Raw genomic sequence first — 16,398 nt, forward strand, 5'->3', positions numbered from 1 at the left:
GAGCGAATGAAGGAGAAGATGATAGTGATGTTGGTTAACTGTCGAGCAAAAAAGAAGAAGTTCGAGATGGTAGGTGCTGGACATAGTTGTAACCGGAGAAGAAAATGGAAGAGTTCTGCAGGCGATTGGTTGATGGGTTCATGTGGTCGTGCTAAGGGTATTGAGTTCGTTAGAGGATAAGACGAGGGAGTTCGAGCTCAAGCTGCTCTGGTTTTGGAAGAGTATTACAACGAAAATCCAGGGGATAAAGAACTCTTTGTTGCTATTGAATTGAGATGAGTGGTGAGGATTAAGAGGTGCTAATAAGAGTCTATGTCGATTAAGGAAGCTTGCGTAGTTATCTAAACTGAAGACTTGCGAGATAATTCAGCTGGAGAAAGAGTTTTTGATAAGGTTGCAGTCGGCAAAGCAGTCACCAAGTTACCTTGTTGCCGTCGGTTTATGAGATGAACGGTGAAGAATAATCCGTGTTTTAGTATCCTAATCGGTTTGGTGTGAATCAGTGTTTATCAGATACGAATTTGGAGGATTAAAGATATATAAATATAGGCTCAAATCGCCACCAAAAGACATCTCTCTCAACCCGAGTTCATGCACATACCTGTTCGACAGAATTTCTGAAAGAGAACAGAGGTGTTCTACATCACAAGAAGAGAAGGACCTAGGAGCAAGGAATTAGGGTTTACCCCTTAAGAGGAAACCTTGGTATTTTGTAACGTCTTTTCTTCTCATATTTCATATATTTTTCATGAGTTTTAGTAAACTCATGTATAACTAAAATTCAGCGATTAAGGATGAATTGAATGTTCTAGCGTGAAGCTTTGTTTGATATACAAGTCTTTTTGGAGTTTTTATCATCATCGTTTGTTTTCACTATAATTAGGGTTTACGAGTAATTCTTAGATTGGTTTGGGATGCATACTAGATTGATCTATTGATTATTCTAAATCTATTGGAAGTTAGGGGATAAGTAATTGTTTCTTGACTCTCTACACAAGTAGAAATCGCGAGACCTTGCTGAGGGATTCTGTGGAGAAATTGCGAGTGAAAGCAACATCAGCAAGTGGACCTTGATCTAAGAGTTCAACTACTGGGATCAACCTAAATTCACGAAGCTTAAAGCGTTCGATTGGATTACACCTTGAGTGATCTAATACTTGGTGGTTCGTTGAATAGAACCTGGTAGTCGAGAACTTTCGTATCCAATGATAGAAGGAATTTTGGGGATAACACTGATCTAGCTGTTATTTTACGGTTGGTGATTAATGATTCTGACAGAAAATAGATAAGTATACTTCTTCGATTAACGCTTGGTAACAGCGAAGGATTCCTTGATCATCTCTTTCATCTTATTCTTTTTATTTTACTTTAAACCAACCCCCCTTTCACTTTGTTTTACTATCTAAATAACATATCAATTACACAGCTCTCTGTGGGAACGATCTCTTACTACCGCTATATTACCAGTTAATTAATGGGAAATATCTTAATTAATTTGTTGTGGTTACGACACGCATCATTAACGCTACTTCCAGCGGCATCACTACACCACCTACTGACCCCAGCAGCACCGAAAGAACTCCTTCAGGTGTAACACCACCAATCACCAGGGCCAGATCCGCTGCCGCCTCTAATGTTCCTGCGCAACTTGCTAATCCTGGAAGAACCGAAAGCGCTCCTTCAGGCGTTATGCCGCCAGTCACCAGGCCAGAGTTTCCGCTACCTCTCTTAATGTTTCGTCAAGCATGTCTCCTCCAACCGCCACTAAGACTCCAATTACCCCACCAACGGGACGAGAAACCAGAGGAAGCCGGCCCTATATCATCATTGCTGATTTGATGGAACGACAGGAGGTTCTCGCTAGAGCCCAGACGGACATGGTCTCGACGCAGAAGGAAGTACTCGTCTTCCTCAAAGCCCTGATAGAGCGGCTACCATAGGAGTCACGCCCTCCAGAGCCGATAAGAAACGCCTCCAACACCCCCAGCGCTAGCACCTCGGCAGAACGCATCTCCGCGGACGAAGATATTCGTTCCAGAACCCCATTGGAAAGAAATCAGTCGTCCAATTTTGTCACACGAGAGGATCTGGAGCAACTTCTTTGGAATCGAATCAAGAGTGATGAAATATACATGCATCAACATCAACCCCCTTACCCACCTGAAATACAAGAAATTCCTCTTCCAAGAGGATACTCCTCTCCTTAATTCACCCTGTACGACAGCACCGTAAATGCACGTGATCATATCTTTCGATTCTTGGAGTCCCTAGGCGAACACGAATACAATCACGTTCTTCGTTTGCGGGATTTTTCGAAATCTTTTACCGGAAGAGCATACACGTGGTACAACGGCATCGCGCCAAACAACTTCCCCAACTGGGGTGACATGGTAACCTCATTTTACAAGAAGTACTTCTTGGTGTCTGGACAAGTTACTTTCTCGGACCTAGGAAGGATGTACCAATGGGACAACGAACACCCAAATGATTTTGTCAAGAGATTCAGGGTTCAAGCACTAGACTGTCATGACCCAAACATGACCGAGCAACAATTGGAGAATTCATGCATCAACGGTATGGCTCCCATTTACCGAGCCTTGCTAGAAAACCTGCGTTTCTAGACATTCTATGAACTCCATGAAGCTTCCAAGCGATCAGCAAGGACAACACCAACATTATTAGAAATAACTAGACCAACTAGAGCCGAAGACGTACGCGAAACTCGTGGCAATAGACGTCTCATCAAAAAGCAGTACAACGCCGGTCCCTCCTCTATGAGAGTAGTAAACGAGAGAGGAAAAAGGAATACCCCGACTGCAGACCAGCAGCCTAAACGCGAAGCACCAGCACGACGAGCAACTCCGCCACGGAAGGCCGCCGCTAAAGCTCCCATGCGTCATAACGAAGATGAAGGAAATGTTGTGGATTTTCCATTTCCCATTGAGGAGGTGATCGAACTCTTAGAATCATGGATTCAAGATGATGTTATCAGACCACCATCTCCCAGACGCCTACCGACCGAGGCCGAGATGGCAAACCCCAAATACTGCCACTACCACAGATTTTTTCATCACCCAACAAGTGATTGCAATAGACTAAAGCATATCTTCAAAGAAAAGATAGAAGCAGGAGAACTTCAGCTGGGGAACGAGGGAGTACATCGAGCTCCACTTCTCCCTGCACGAGACTGTACAATCCATGATGCAGCATGTATGAGAAATTCTCTAACTTTCCAAGGTGCAGCGTCAAGATATCTTCACGGCTCTCAATCATGTCGTGTCGGGAAAACGGCTTTTTCCTACTACGGAAGCCGCGCCAAGGGCCCAAGCTCTCTTAGGAAGCGAAACTGAAAAGGACGACTGGGGACTGCTGACCACGTCCTATTTAAGAGGTATTGAATTCGGCAACACACTAATCGACGCAGCCTCTGACTTCAACATTGTTACCTCCAAGACTCTGAAAGCTGCAGGATTTTTGAAACAAGAGGCTACCCATTCCCCATCCGTGATTAAGAACCCGGAGGGGGAATCCTTGAACGCGTACGGCTACGTTAACCTCGAGATCAGGATGGGAGACGCTATAACGCATAGCAAGTTCCACATTGTCAAAGAACTAAGTTACGACATGATCTTGGGGCGCTCGTGGGTATCAAACAACAAAGCGAAACTGAGAACATCCACTCTGTCGATATCGACACCAGACAGAATCTCCACCAATCCGTCCAACCTGCTGTCGTGTCAACGACTTACCAACGGAACTCGATCACCCGGAGAAAGCCCGTTGGCGCTGACCCATAGATTCCAAACCCAAGTAAGTCTGGTCGAACGATCTTCTTCACAACCAGTCATTTCTTCTTTTATCCCGTCATGGGGACTCAGCACGATTACCAACACGGATACTTTCAAGAGGTGTGAGTGGGGCGTTGGGCCATTCAAGCGCTTCGCCAAGAATTTGGAAGCTGCAGTCGAAACTGACGAGACCAAGATTCAAGTGGTTGCACAACACCCGAACTCGTTTCAAATCGGAGATATGGTGGTCAAAGCGACCTCGTTTCAAGTCGGAAAGGTAACGGTGGAGATAGTTGTTCAAACCGATTTACCCAAAGAAAAAGAAGACGAGCCGTATCTGGTGGCAGACATCCTTCTGGGTGGTTATTGCAAGCTCATCAACACCGACAAGATGGAGGGCGTGATAGTTCACTCGCGATGGCTCAATCCTTTCAATACCTAAGGCGTTGTATTACTTTCTCTTCCAGCACTCTTCTTTCAGTATTTTCTTCAGCCATTTCTCTTTCCACTCAATATTTGTATCCCCCCGAGATGAATGTGCTGCTTGCATTCTTCATTAGGGTTTCGTTTTTTATTTAAAGCATACCTTTCCTTCCAAATAAGTCTTCCGAATCTCAAAGAAAAAAAAAATACTAAATAAATCCCAAATCATCGAGAAACCATTAACCATCAGATCACAACCAGAAAGACGAAGCAGTGCCAGAAATACCTTATTCAATTATTCGCAACTGAAGGGAATAATGTAAGGGAAAGGAAAGTAGAACAACCTATTCTAATGGAAGATTTGGGTCTTTCAAATAAGAATTTTTATTTAAAGATGAGAAACCGCAAGCGGGATACTAGTTGGCGAAACTCTAAACTTCACCACGAATACAAAGAAGGTAAAAATGGGTCTGCAAAGCATCAGGACGACTACACAACAAATGGAAACAATAAAAATGAGAAGATAGTCATCATAAGATGATGCGCGAGTTTCCAATGCCTCAGTCAGAGCTCTTTCAAGCACTTTCCCCAACAATCTCTTGGGAAGCAAAGTTTCCATCCGAAAGCTGCATCAGCAGTAGCAACCTCAACATCCCACCCGGAAACCGTTTCAGCAGCAACAACACCTGTCTCCTTCCCGACATCCGCTCCAACAACCGACCCAACATATGCCACCATCACTCCCCCAATGTCACCGACAATAGTTTCGTCATATATTCCGAAAGTTGTTTCAGTTTCACCAACCGCAGCATTATCATCTTCCTCGGAAGTCTTCTCAGCGACCTTTCGAGGAGAATTTCCCGATTCATTTACATCAGAATCAAGGGTTATGACACCGTCCTGGACAGGGGAGCAACGTTGATTTTCCCCTAAAAGTTCCACAAACTCGGTCTTCCGCTGTTTCAATTGAAAAGTAAACTGTCCCGCCCCAACAGTGGGCCGTGAAGAAGTTTTGTTGCACCAAAGCCTCTCAACGCACTGGGATGCTTCGCCGACTTCCTGTTCTTCCTCCAAAGGTATGTCCCGAATAATTTCGCCAACTTCACGAAACAGAGATTCAATTCTATTCAATGCCTCCCCATGAGAAGAAAACTGGCTTTCGCCGATTCCAAAGTTTCTCCCCGAAGAGTTGGAGGTACTTCTGTCATTGGAAGATCCCATTATGCGCTACAAAACCAGAGAAGAGGGGTAAGTTTTCACCCTGTCTATACCAACAACCTACATAAGAAAGAGGACAAAATAGAAAACCAGAAGAAAACACGAGACGATACTTGTAGAAAGGATAGACACGATTTCAAGACGACCTGTGCGAATGAAGGATTCAAGATCATCTCTTATATACAGCTGAGTGATGAGGTCCCGAAAAGGAGAGCCTTCCACTAGCCGCGGATTGAGGCGTGACATCAGATTCTAATGGAATCGTTTTCTACCAGTAAATATAAGGAAATGTCTGGCCATGCGAGATAAATTAGGGTTTGGTGAGAAAACGTGGAAGTACATGTTTAAGACACACTTGCCCACGTTGTTACTTCTCTGCGCCAGTACCGAGACTTGAAAACAAAACCGACAAGGTGACATGAGGAGAAGGAGTAACGCCCCCTTTCTATGGGCATAACACTTTCGGAGTTTGAATAAGGAAAGGAATTCCTATTTGAGTCAAGTAAGGAAAAGAGGAAATCGGGCCCGCGAAGACAAGCCACCACCGTGCCAAGACGTCCGCGCCATGCTTGCCTCGCCAAATTGCGTCATGCCTTGCCCCACCATGCCGCGCCATGCCTTGACATGTCAAGCCATCGACCAAGCCCATTCCCACACTCGCGTCGTACCAAGTCCAAGCCAACGCAATGCCTACGGCCCCCTTCCAAACCGCAACAACTCGCCAGGCCAGCGTCTCAGTGTTCCCTAACCCAACCAAGATGACGCATGACCAGACTAAGTCGACGATCTTAAGATGAGAATTCAAGAATTTGTGATATCGAGACATACAAGTTATCGAGTGGTAAATTACTTACACCATGGCCTTTGTACTTGCATTTTTATTTTTATCTTTATTTTGTATTTGTATCATTTTCTCTTGTTAAAAAAAAAAACTTGGGACATGGTCATTATTATGCTAGGTCCCTTGCCAAAAAAAAACAAAAAAAGAAAAAGACAAGAGAAAATTTTTATTAGGTTCATCATTAGTTTTCATATTTTGTTTATTTTTATTTTGTATTTATTTTATTATTATAAAAAAAAATCATTGCATCACATTTTTGTTTGTTTAGTTCGTATTTGGTTTTGTTTTTATTCAATAAAGCCAATCGAATAAGAAATATCCGTAATGAAGTTTCAAGCAACAAGGAATTAGAGGAAAGAATCATCATTGTCAAGATTCTACGAAGTTTAAGAGTTGTCATCAAGAGTTGAAGACCGAAGACGAAGATGAAGACACCGATTGAAGACCAAAGACGTTTCTATGGATGTTGTGAGAGTGTTGCTAGCTGCACATCAAATGGATAACGAGGTAAGTAAGCATATTTCCACCTTCGTTAAGTGGTTGATTTCCTTTCTTAGAGATCGTCAGAAAATGGGTTTTCAAAATGAATAAAAGATGTGGTTTTTCAAAACAAATCGGAGGGTTTTGCCTTCCTACCATTCAACGTGTCGCAGGATTCTCTCTTCATTCCTACCTCGACACATGTGTGACCCATAAAGAGTTGTTTATTATTGAGAGAAACTTCATAAAACCCTTTCTTGTGAGGCAGAGTCGAGGCTTTTGATCACTCCGAAACCGAATTTCTTTCGAGAAGGGATGGTTATTTCTCTCTCAACTTTTAAGGATGAGATTGTGTTCATTTATGTGTCTAACTTCTTATGACTAGTGTGCAGAATCTCTATGTCTTCTTAGCGCGTTGGATGCTATCATTTCGGAGAATTAGTAAGTTGGAAAAGCAGGTTTTGTGGGTATATCTCTAGTAAACCCTCATAGGAGTTGTATGTATCCTTTAGAATAAGTTTTGTTTGGTTTGATCGAGGACTAGCAAAGTCTAAGTGTGGGGGAATTTGATAGGTTTTATAAAACACCTAATTTTATATCTAGTATTTATGCTTTCTTTGCGATTATCCTTGTGAATTGCATCTCTTATGTTTAGTTTTGAGTTATTAGGTGCAATGGAGTCCTTAGGAGCAAAAGAATGATAAAAGCGTCCATTTAGAGCGAGAAAGGCAAAAAGGTCAATTCACACGCGATATTTGGAGCGGGCTAAGGTGCACGAGTAGGATGTGAAGAATAAACTGTCAATTATTCGAAGGTGACAGTTGAGCAGAGAAAGGAATTAGCTTGCCAGTTCTGCGAAACTAACAAGGCATATATGAGTTTGGTGGCCATGTTAACTCGTTGGGTGCCTATAGCAGTTTTGGCCATTATACAAGCCCTAGAATTCAGTGAGAAATCAATTTCTCATTATTTCTTCTTTTTCCACCTGAAAATCGAGAGAGGAGTGGCTGCTATTGGTGGTGATAATAAAATCAGTGGGGATCGACTAGGATCAATGGAAGAATTCGTGAAGGTTCATATGAAGAAATTAGAGATTCAGGAATGGGTCTGTGATGGTATCTAGGTTCTTATTTACAGTTAGGGGTTCGATTTGAAGAGAAGAACCATAATAATTCAGATCGAGGATGAATCCTGGAGTGATTTAGAAATTGAATCTGGTGATGTTGGTGGAAGAATTCGAGGCTGAACTGAGAAGAATTTAGGGTTTGGTCGATTGTGTTACAGGGTGGTTGCTAGAACAAAGATGTTTACGAATTGATGAATCTGGTGATGTTTTGAAGAAATTGTCAAGAATCAGAGATGGGTTTGTATGCTATGTTCAGGCTAGTTGAGAAGTGAACTTGGCAGTGAGATACAATTGCTCATGGTGGTGAAGCTGTGTGTTGTTCTTGAATGGGTTTGAATCTGAGTTGCGAGAAGACATGGGTTGTTTGTGATTGTGAAGAGATTCAGATGGTGCTAGTAGATGTGAAATTAGGGATCTGAAAATGGAAGAATCTGCAAATTGGAGAAGGAATTCGAGCAGCTATGCTCAAATTAATGAGATGGGAATGATTGTTGTGCAGTGGGTTTGGTGGACTGGTATTACAGGTTGTGTGTTGAATGTATGAGCAGAAGGCAAGGCTGGTAGCTTGGTTGTGTTGCAGAAGTGCAGGCTGTGCTGAGTAAGTGCAGAACGAGATGGAGACTGGCTCAAGTGTTTTGCATGGAAGTGAAAAGTTTTGTGTTGCCATGAGCTGTAGGTGATGGGATTGGAAGTGATTAAGATGGTTTCTGCCACTGATGGCGGTGACTGAAAGATGATGAAGTGAAGCAGTTGAAGCTTAAATGTGCCAGGAGTTGAAAAGAATAGGCAAATGGCTCAATGGATTGATGTTGTTCATGCGAAACTGAGAATGGTGAAGGATGAAATTGTGTTGGGAGATTGCAGGTGGAAGAGATGATTTTCAATGGCTAACTGAGATGGAGAATCGAAGACAAGGTGGTGCTGTTATTGCTTCATGGGTTCAAGGATTTGAATTGCAGGCAAAGGGGCTGAAGTTTATGATGTTGTTGTCAGTCAGGGATGGAATTTCTGTGGCAGGAATTGAGCTGAATTAGATGAATGTGCTGGATGAACTAAAGTTGATGGACGGAATTGGTTGAGGCACTACATGTTACAGGACTGAAGTGTTGGTGTTTTTTTTGGTTCAATAGTGCCATGTTGGTTACAGTGAAGTCCGGGAGACTGCAAGGCTGAAAATAGAGATTGAAGCTCAATTGCTGGTGGTGGTTGCAGCTGTGGAAGTCAGTTCAGGTTACAGCTGAGCATTGTTGTTCTGTAAGTGCGGAATGGGTATGAGCTGGGCAGATGAGCAGCTGAAATGGCTTTGGGGTGATGTTGGTTATGTATGAAAGAATGTAGGTGGTAGTTGTGTTATTATTACAGGGAATCCAAGGAAGATTGCAAGGATGAACATGAAATTTAGGATGGATGGGTTGTGTAAGAATGGATATGCTGCTTAGCTGAAGTTGTATCTGAAGTTGGTAGAAAACATGGTGTTTCAGGCGGTGCTGATAATGAAAGGACTACAATGGGTGTTTGAGCAGCAAAGAAGTGGTGGTTGAACTGAGAAGAAAACTGAAGATGGCAGTGATGCACAATCATTGTGCATCAGCAGTTCAGGCCAGTGCAATGGCCTAGACAAAGCCACTCAGCCCATCCAGCTGAATAAGATGCTGACTCGGTCTGACTTTGCCTGAGTTGTCCCCAGTCCGACTTAGTTGACCCGACCGATTTGACCCGTTGACCGGTGACCGGCGTGGACTTTGCCGGTCACCTGAGCTGTTTTCCGGCGACTTTATCGGCTGATGCACAACGGTGGTGTACTGAGACAAACTCAACCTTCAAGATCAAGAAGGGGTTGATTAGAGAGTTACCGAAGTTTCATGGCATGGCGAATGAAGATCCAAACAAGCATCTCATGGATTTCCACAACGTTATCATGGCTATTCTTCCGCCGGAGACTAATGCGGATGGAGCAATGTTGAAAGCTTTTCCATTCTCTTTGGCGGACAATGCTAAGGAATGGTTGTATTATTTCCCATCCGGAAGTGTCACTACATGGAACGGGTTGAAGAAACTCTTTCTAGAGAGGTATTTTCCTGCGTCAAAGGCTACGCAAATTCGAAAAGACATTTGTGGGATAAAGCAACACGTAGGAGAATCTTTGTATGAATGTTGGGAGCGATACAAGAGACTGGTGGAAAGCTGTCCACACCACCAATTTAGTGACGTAATGATAATACAATACTTCTACGAAGGTCTCCAATCAAGTGATAGATATCTTCTTGATGCAGCGGATGGTGGAGATCTAGTGAACAAGACGGTGGCCCAAGCTACCGAGTTGATTGAAAGCATGGCTGCAAACTCGCAACAATTCTACACAAGAGATGAACCAATGGTTAGGCGAGTGCATGAAGTTACGGATTCATCATCACACCGTGATCAAAGGATGGATAACATGGAACAAATGATGCAAAAGTTGGCTGCGGTTATTTTACCTTCATATGGTGAAGAGTTGGAGCAAGCTAGTGAGGTATTTCCAAATCAACAAAGACGGTATGATCCCTACTCCAATACTTACAATCCGGGATGGAGATATTACCCCAACTTTAGCTATGCAAACAAGCGAGGCGCGGTTCAACAACCTACATTCAACCGTTCAGGTGGATTTCAACCACAACAACAACAATTCCAGCCGCAACATCAACAATTTCATAAACCACAACAATCGATGCAAAATCAAGGTTCTGATATCGATGCAAAGCTTCAAACTTTTATGCAAGGCATTTATACCATGTTTAAGGAAAGTCAACAAGAAACTAAGAATGCTATCAAGGAGTTGCAGACTCAAATGGGCTCCATGGCGGTTGATATAAAAAAATTGAAGGCACAAAATAGTGGGAAACTCCCTTCTCAACCTATTAACCCAAAAGAGGGTGTCAATGCTATTACGTTGAGAAGTGGTACACAACTTGTGCAACCCGAAGTTACTGATTCGGGCAAGGTGGAAACACCAAAGGAGCCGGTTTTGGAGGAAAAGAGGGATGAAATTCCCCAAACACCCAAGGTACCTATTCCTAACTCTAAAACTCCGGTTTATACTTATGTTCCTCCTTTACTTTTCCCTCGCAGATTTGCAAGTTCCAAGAATGTGGAACAAGAAAAGGAGATTTTAGACGTTCTAAAAAAGATCCATGTCAACATACCACTCATTGATGCTATCAAGCAAGTTCCCAAGTATGCGAAGGTGTTGAAGGACTTTTGTACCAATAAATGAAGGCTCAAGATAATGAAGTGCTAAGTGTGGGGGAGAATGCTTCGGAAATCTTACAACACAAACTCCCACTGAAATGTAAGGATCTCGGTAGCTTTGACATTCCAGTCACAATTGGTAACACCACATTTAACAAAGCTATGTTGGATTTAGGTGCATCTGTTAATGTTATGCCTGCATCTATGTACAATTCACTTGAGTTAGGTACTTTTAAAAAGGCTGCAATTGTATTGCAGTTAGCCGATCGCTCTAATGTTTACCCAATGGGTATTGTTGAGGATGTTCTTGTGCAGGTTAATCAACTTGTATTTCCAGCTGACTTTTGCGTGTTAGAGGTGAATGAAGGCTCACCGGACTCGTCTCTTCCATTGCTACTTGGGCGTTCCTTCATGAAAACGGCGAAAACCATTATTGATGTGGATAAAGGAACGCTAACTATGGAATTTGATAGAGAAATAATACGTTTCAACATTTTCGAGACGATAAGATATCCTAGTGATGTCCACACTTGTTTCTCCATTGATGTTATGGATACATTGGCACAACAAGTGTTTGAATTGAATGGTGATGATGCTTTGGAAACCGTTTTGACTACATCCATGGATAATGGTGTAGAGTGTGGTAATGAAGTCAAGGAAACCCTTGGTGATCTTAATTCACTACAAGGATGCCCGGAAACTCATAATATCTCTTTATTTCTTTACCATGCAGTGATGAAAAGCTTGTACCTTCCATTGTTAAATCTTCAAAGTTAGAATTGAAACCTCTTCCCGATCACCTAAAGTACTTGTACTTGGGTGATAAGGAAGATTTACCTGTGATTGTTTCTAACAAGCTTAGTGAATTACAGGAGCAAAAACTTCTAAGGGTGCTAAGGAATTACAATACGGCCATAGGATGGACAATTGCCGATATCAAGGGTATAATCCCTGCCGTGTGTATGCACAAAATCCGTTTGGAGGACGATGCAAAGCCTACAAGGGAAGCGCAACGTCGTTTGAACCCTCCCATGATGGAAGTTGTGAAAAAGGACATACTAAAGCTTTTGGATGTGGGTGTTATCTACCCCATATCCGACAGCAAGTGGGTGAGCCCGGTACAAGTAGTACCAAAGAAATCAGGTGTGACGGTGCTGGAGAATGATAAGAACGAACTTGTCCCAACTCGTGTGAAAACCGATTGGAGGGTTTGTATTGATTACAGGAAATTGAATGCCACCAGTAAGAAGGATCATTTTCCATTGCCTTTTATTGATCAAATGCTTGAACGTTTAGCTGGACGTTCTTATTATTGCTTCCTTGATGGTTATTCAGGTTACAATCAGATTATGATAGCGCCGGAGGATCAATAGAAAACCACTTTCACTTGTCCTTTCGGTACTTTTGCTTATAGAAGGATGCGTTTTGGCTTGTGCAATGCTCCAGCTACCTTTCAAAGGTGTATGGTAAGTATCTTCTCAGAATATGTTGAAAACATAATCGAAGTGTTCATGGATGACTTTAGTGTCTTTGGTGATTCATTTGACCTTTGCTTGCACAACTTGTCATTAATCCTTGAACGATGTGTTGAAACAAATATTGTGCTAAATTGGGAGAAGTGTCATTTCATGGTAACTCATGGCATAGTTTTAGGCCATATAATATCTTCTAAAGGCTTGGAAGTCGATAAATCTAAAATATACCTTATTCGTGATTTAACCCCTCCCACTACGGTGAGGGAGATACGCTCTTTTCTTGGTCATGCAGGTTTTTATCGTAGATTTATCAAGGATTTTTCCAAGATAGCATCACCACTTTGCAACTTATTGCAAAAAGATGTGGTTTTTAACTTTGATGAAAAGTGTATGGCGGCATTCAATCGTTTTAAAGAACTTTTGGTTTCATCCCTTATCATTAAACCACCGGATTGGAGCAAGCCTTTTGAGATCATGTGTGATGCAAGTGACTTTGCGGTTGGTGCGGTGCTTGGGCCACGTGTGGGGAATATACCTCATGTTATTTATTATGCTTCTGGAACGTTAAATGAGGCCAAACAAAACTACACAACCACTGAAAAAGAGTTATTAGCTACTTTTTTTGCTTTGGAAAAGTTTCGCTCTTATTGGTACAAAAGTTGTTGTCTTTTCTGATCATGCAGCGCTTAGGTACTTGCTTATGAAAAAAGAGGCGAAACCGAGGCTCATACGATGGATTCTACTTTTGCAAGAGTTCGATATTGAAATCAAAGACAAGAAAGGAATTGAGAACACCGTTGCGGATCATTTGAGCCGTCTTGCTGTCGACAAGGAAGTTATCCCATTGCGTGAAAGTTTCCCGGATGAGCAACTATTCTCAATTGCCTTTGGAGAACCATGGTATGCTGACATTGTGAACTACTTGGTTTCTAAAAAAATCCCAAAGAACTTGTCTCGTGCTGAGAGGGACAAACTTAAGAGGTTAGGGAACCAATACATATGGGATGATCCATACTTATGGAAACAAGGTAGTGACCAAGTGTTACGAAGGTGCGTTCCCGAATCTGAATTTAATACATATGGGATGATCCGTACTTATGGAAACAAGGTAGTGACCAAGTGTTAAGAAGGTGCGTTCCCGAATCTGAATTTAATTCTATCTTGTCTTTTTTTTCACTCATATGCTTGCGGAGGACATTTTGGGAGTAAGAGAACCGCTTATAAGGTACTTGAAAGCGGTTTCTATTGGTCAACCTTGTTTAAAGATGCATATATATTTTGTACAACTTGTGATAGGTGCCAAAGAACAGGCAATCTAGGTGCCTGAAATCAAATGCCACAAACTTTTATTCAATTTATTGAAGTTTTTGATGTATGGGGTATTGATTTTATGGGTCATTTTGTCAACTCTCATGGGAATTTTTATATCTTACTTGATGTGGATTATGTTTCCAAATGGGTGGAAGCTAAGGCCACGCCGACTAATGATTCTAAAGTGGTTTCATATTTTGTGCAAGATAATATCTTTGCAAGGTTTGGAATTCCAAGAGCCATAATTAGCGACGGGGGTTCTCACTTCAATAACAGGATCATACAAAGCTTGTTGAAGAAGTACAATGTGTCGCACAAGATTGCAACACCTTTTCATCCCCAAACAAATGGACAAGCCGAGGTTTCTAACCGGGAGGTGAAATCCATTCTAGAGAAGACGGTGAACCCGACAAGGAAAGAGTGGAGCATGCGACTTAATGATGCTTTGTAGGCTTATAGAACCGCATACAAGACACCTATCGGGATGTCTCCCTTTAGGCTTGTGTATGGTAAACCTTGTCATTTACCCGTTGAAATTGAGCATAAGGCGTTTTGGGCTACTAAGCAATGCAATATGGAGATGGATGGGGCTGGAAAGCAAAGGAAGTTACAACTCCAAGAGCTAGAGGATCTTCGCAATGATGCATTTGAAAGCTCACGCATTTATAAGGAGAAAACGAAGGCTTTTCATGATAATATAATTTCTAGGAAACAATTTTGCATTGGGCAGAAAGTGCTTTTGTTTAATTCTCGCTTGCATTTATTTCCGGGTAAATTAAGGTCACGTTGGATTGGACCTTTTATTGTTATTAATGTGTTTTCTCATGGTGCAGTGGACATTCGTAGCATAGCTACAGGCAAGGAACTTAAATTTAATGGGCACCGGTTGAAACTATATTATGAGAATTTCACTTCTGAAGTGGTGGAAGGAGCTAATTTTGTGGATACACTCCCTCTGGAGGAGTCATAGAAAGCAAGGAGATAGTCGAGCTGACGACTTTAAACCAAGCGCTAAATGGGAGGCAACCCATAGGATGAGTATTTATTGTCTTGTATTAATTTCTTTTTCTTGTTTTTATCTTTTTCTTGTTTTGTTTTTACTTTTTCTGATTTCTTGTCATTATCATGTTAGAATTTCCCACCTTGACTTTCTTTGGACGATTCACTTTACATTGAGGACAATGTAAAGTTTAAGTGTGGGGGAGTGGTTAAGCATATGCAATGTAAAAATTTTAATTTTTTCAACTTTTTTGTAAAATAGTGAATAAGAAAACTCCAACTTGTGGTTAGTTTAGAGTCACATAGTATACATGTCGCTAAGATTACATCGAGATTCTCATAAGAGTGACTGAACTTAGAGATGACAGAAAACATGATCGGGTTTCTTACTTGTATGAGAGTTAAAGTTGGATTTAACCATCCCAGTGGCAAATGAGGTGCAGATTAAATTCGGTATTAGATTTGTGATCCCTTATAGTGGAGACTACCCATGTTACATCATGTCAGGCACCGACCTTCATTTATAATATGTGCTTTTAGAGTGTGTGTCACCGTACGTTAACTCCGGGTAGAATGGTGAGCTACCCAACCTCCCACCAATAGAATCACTATTTTGATCACAAATTCGAAGGAAAGTTGAAGACGTTTAAGGTTTACAAGCAACAGTACAGAAATGAGCAGGTTTCAGATTCAAGTAAAGCAACAAGACAAGGAGCAGAATTTTTACAAGTTGAAGACTATTGTACAAGAATGAAGATTATTAAGATGAGAATTCAAGAAGTTTGTGATATCGAGACATACAAGTTATCGAGCGGTAAAGTACTTACGCCATGGCCTTTGTACTTGCATTTTTATTTTTATCTTTATTTTGTATTTGTATCATTTTCTCTTGTTAAAAAAAAAAACTTGGGACATGGTCATTATTATGCTAGGTCCCTTGCCAAAAAAAGAAAAAAAAAAGAAAAAGACAAGAGAAAATTTTTATTAGGTTCATCATTAGTTTTCATATTTTGTTTATTTATATTTTGTATTTATTTTATTATTATAAAAAAGAAAAATCATTGCATCATATTTTTGTTTGTTTAGTTCGTATTTGGTTTTGTTTTTATTCAATAAAACCAATGGAATAAGAAATATCCGTAATGAAGTTTCAAGCAACAAGGAATTAGAGGAAAGAATCATCATTGTCAAGATTCTACGAAGTTTAAGAGTTGTCATCAAGAGTTGAAGACCGAAGACGAAGATGAAGACACCGATGGAAGACTGAAGACGTTTCTATGGATGCTGTGAGAGTGGTGCTAGCTGCACATCAAATGGATAACGAGGTAAGTAAGCATATTTCCACCTTTGTTAAGTGGTTGATTTTCTTTCTTAGAGATCGTCAGAATATGGGTTTTCAAAATGAATAAAAGATGTGGGTTTTCAAAACAAATCGGAGGGTTTTGCCTTCCTACCATTCAACGTGTCGCAGGATTCTCTCTTCATTCCTACCTCGACACATGTGTG

Source organism: Papaver somniferum, chromosome 10 (genome assembly GCF_003573695.1).
Source record: "Papaver somniferum cultivar HN1 chromosome 10, ASM357369v1, whole genome shotgun sequence".
In the NCBI taxonomy this organism is placed as follows: domain Eukaryota; kingdom Viridiplantae; phylum Streptophyta; class Magnoliopsida; order Ranunculales; family Papaveraceae; genus Papaver; species Papaver somniferum.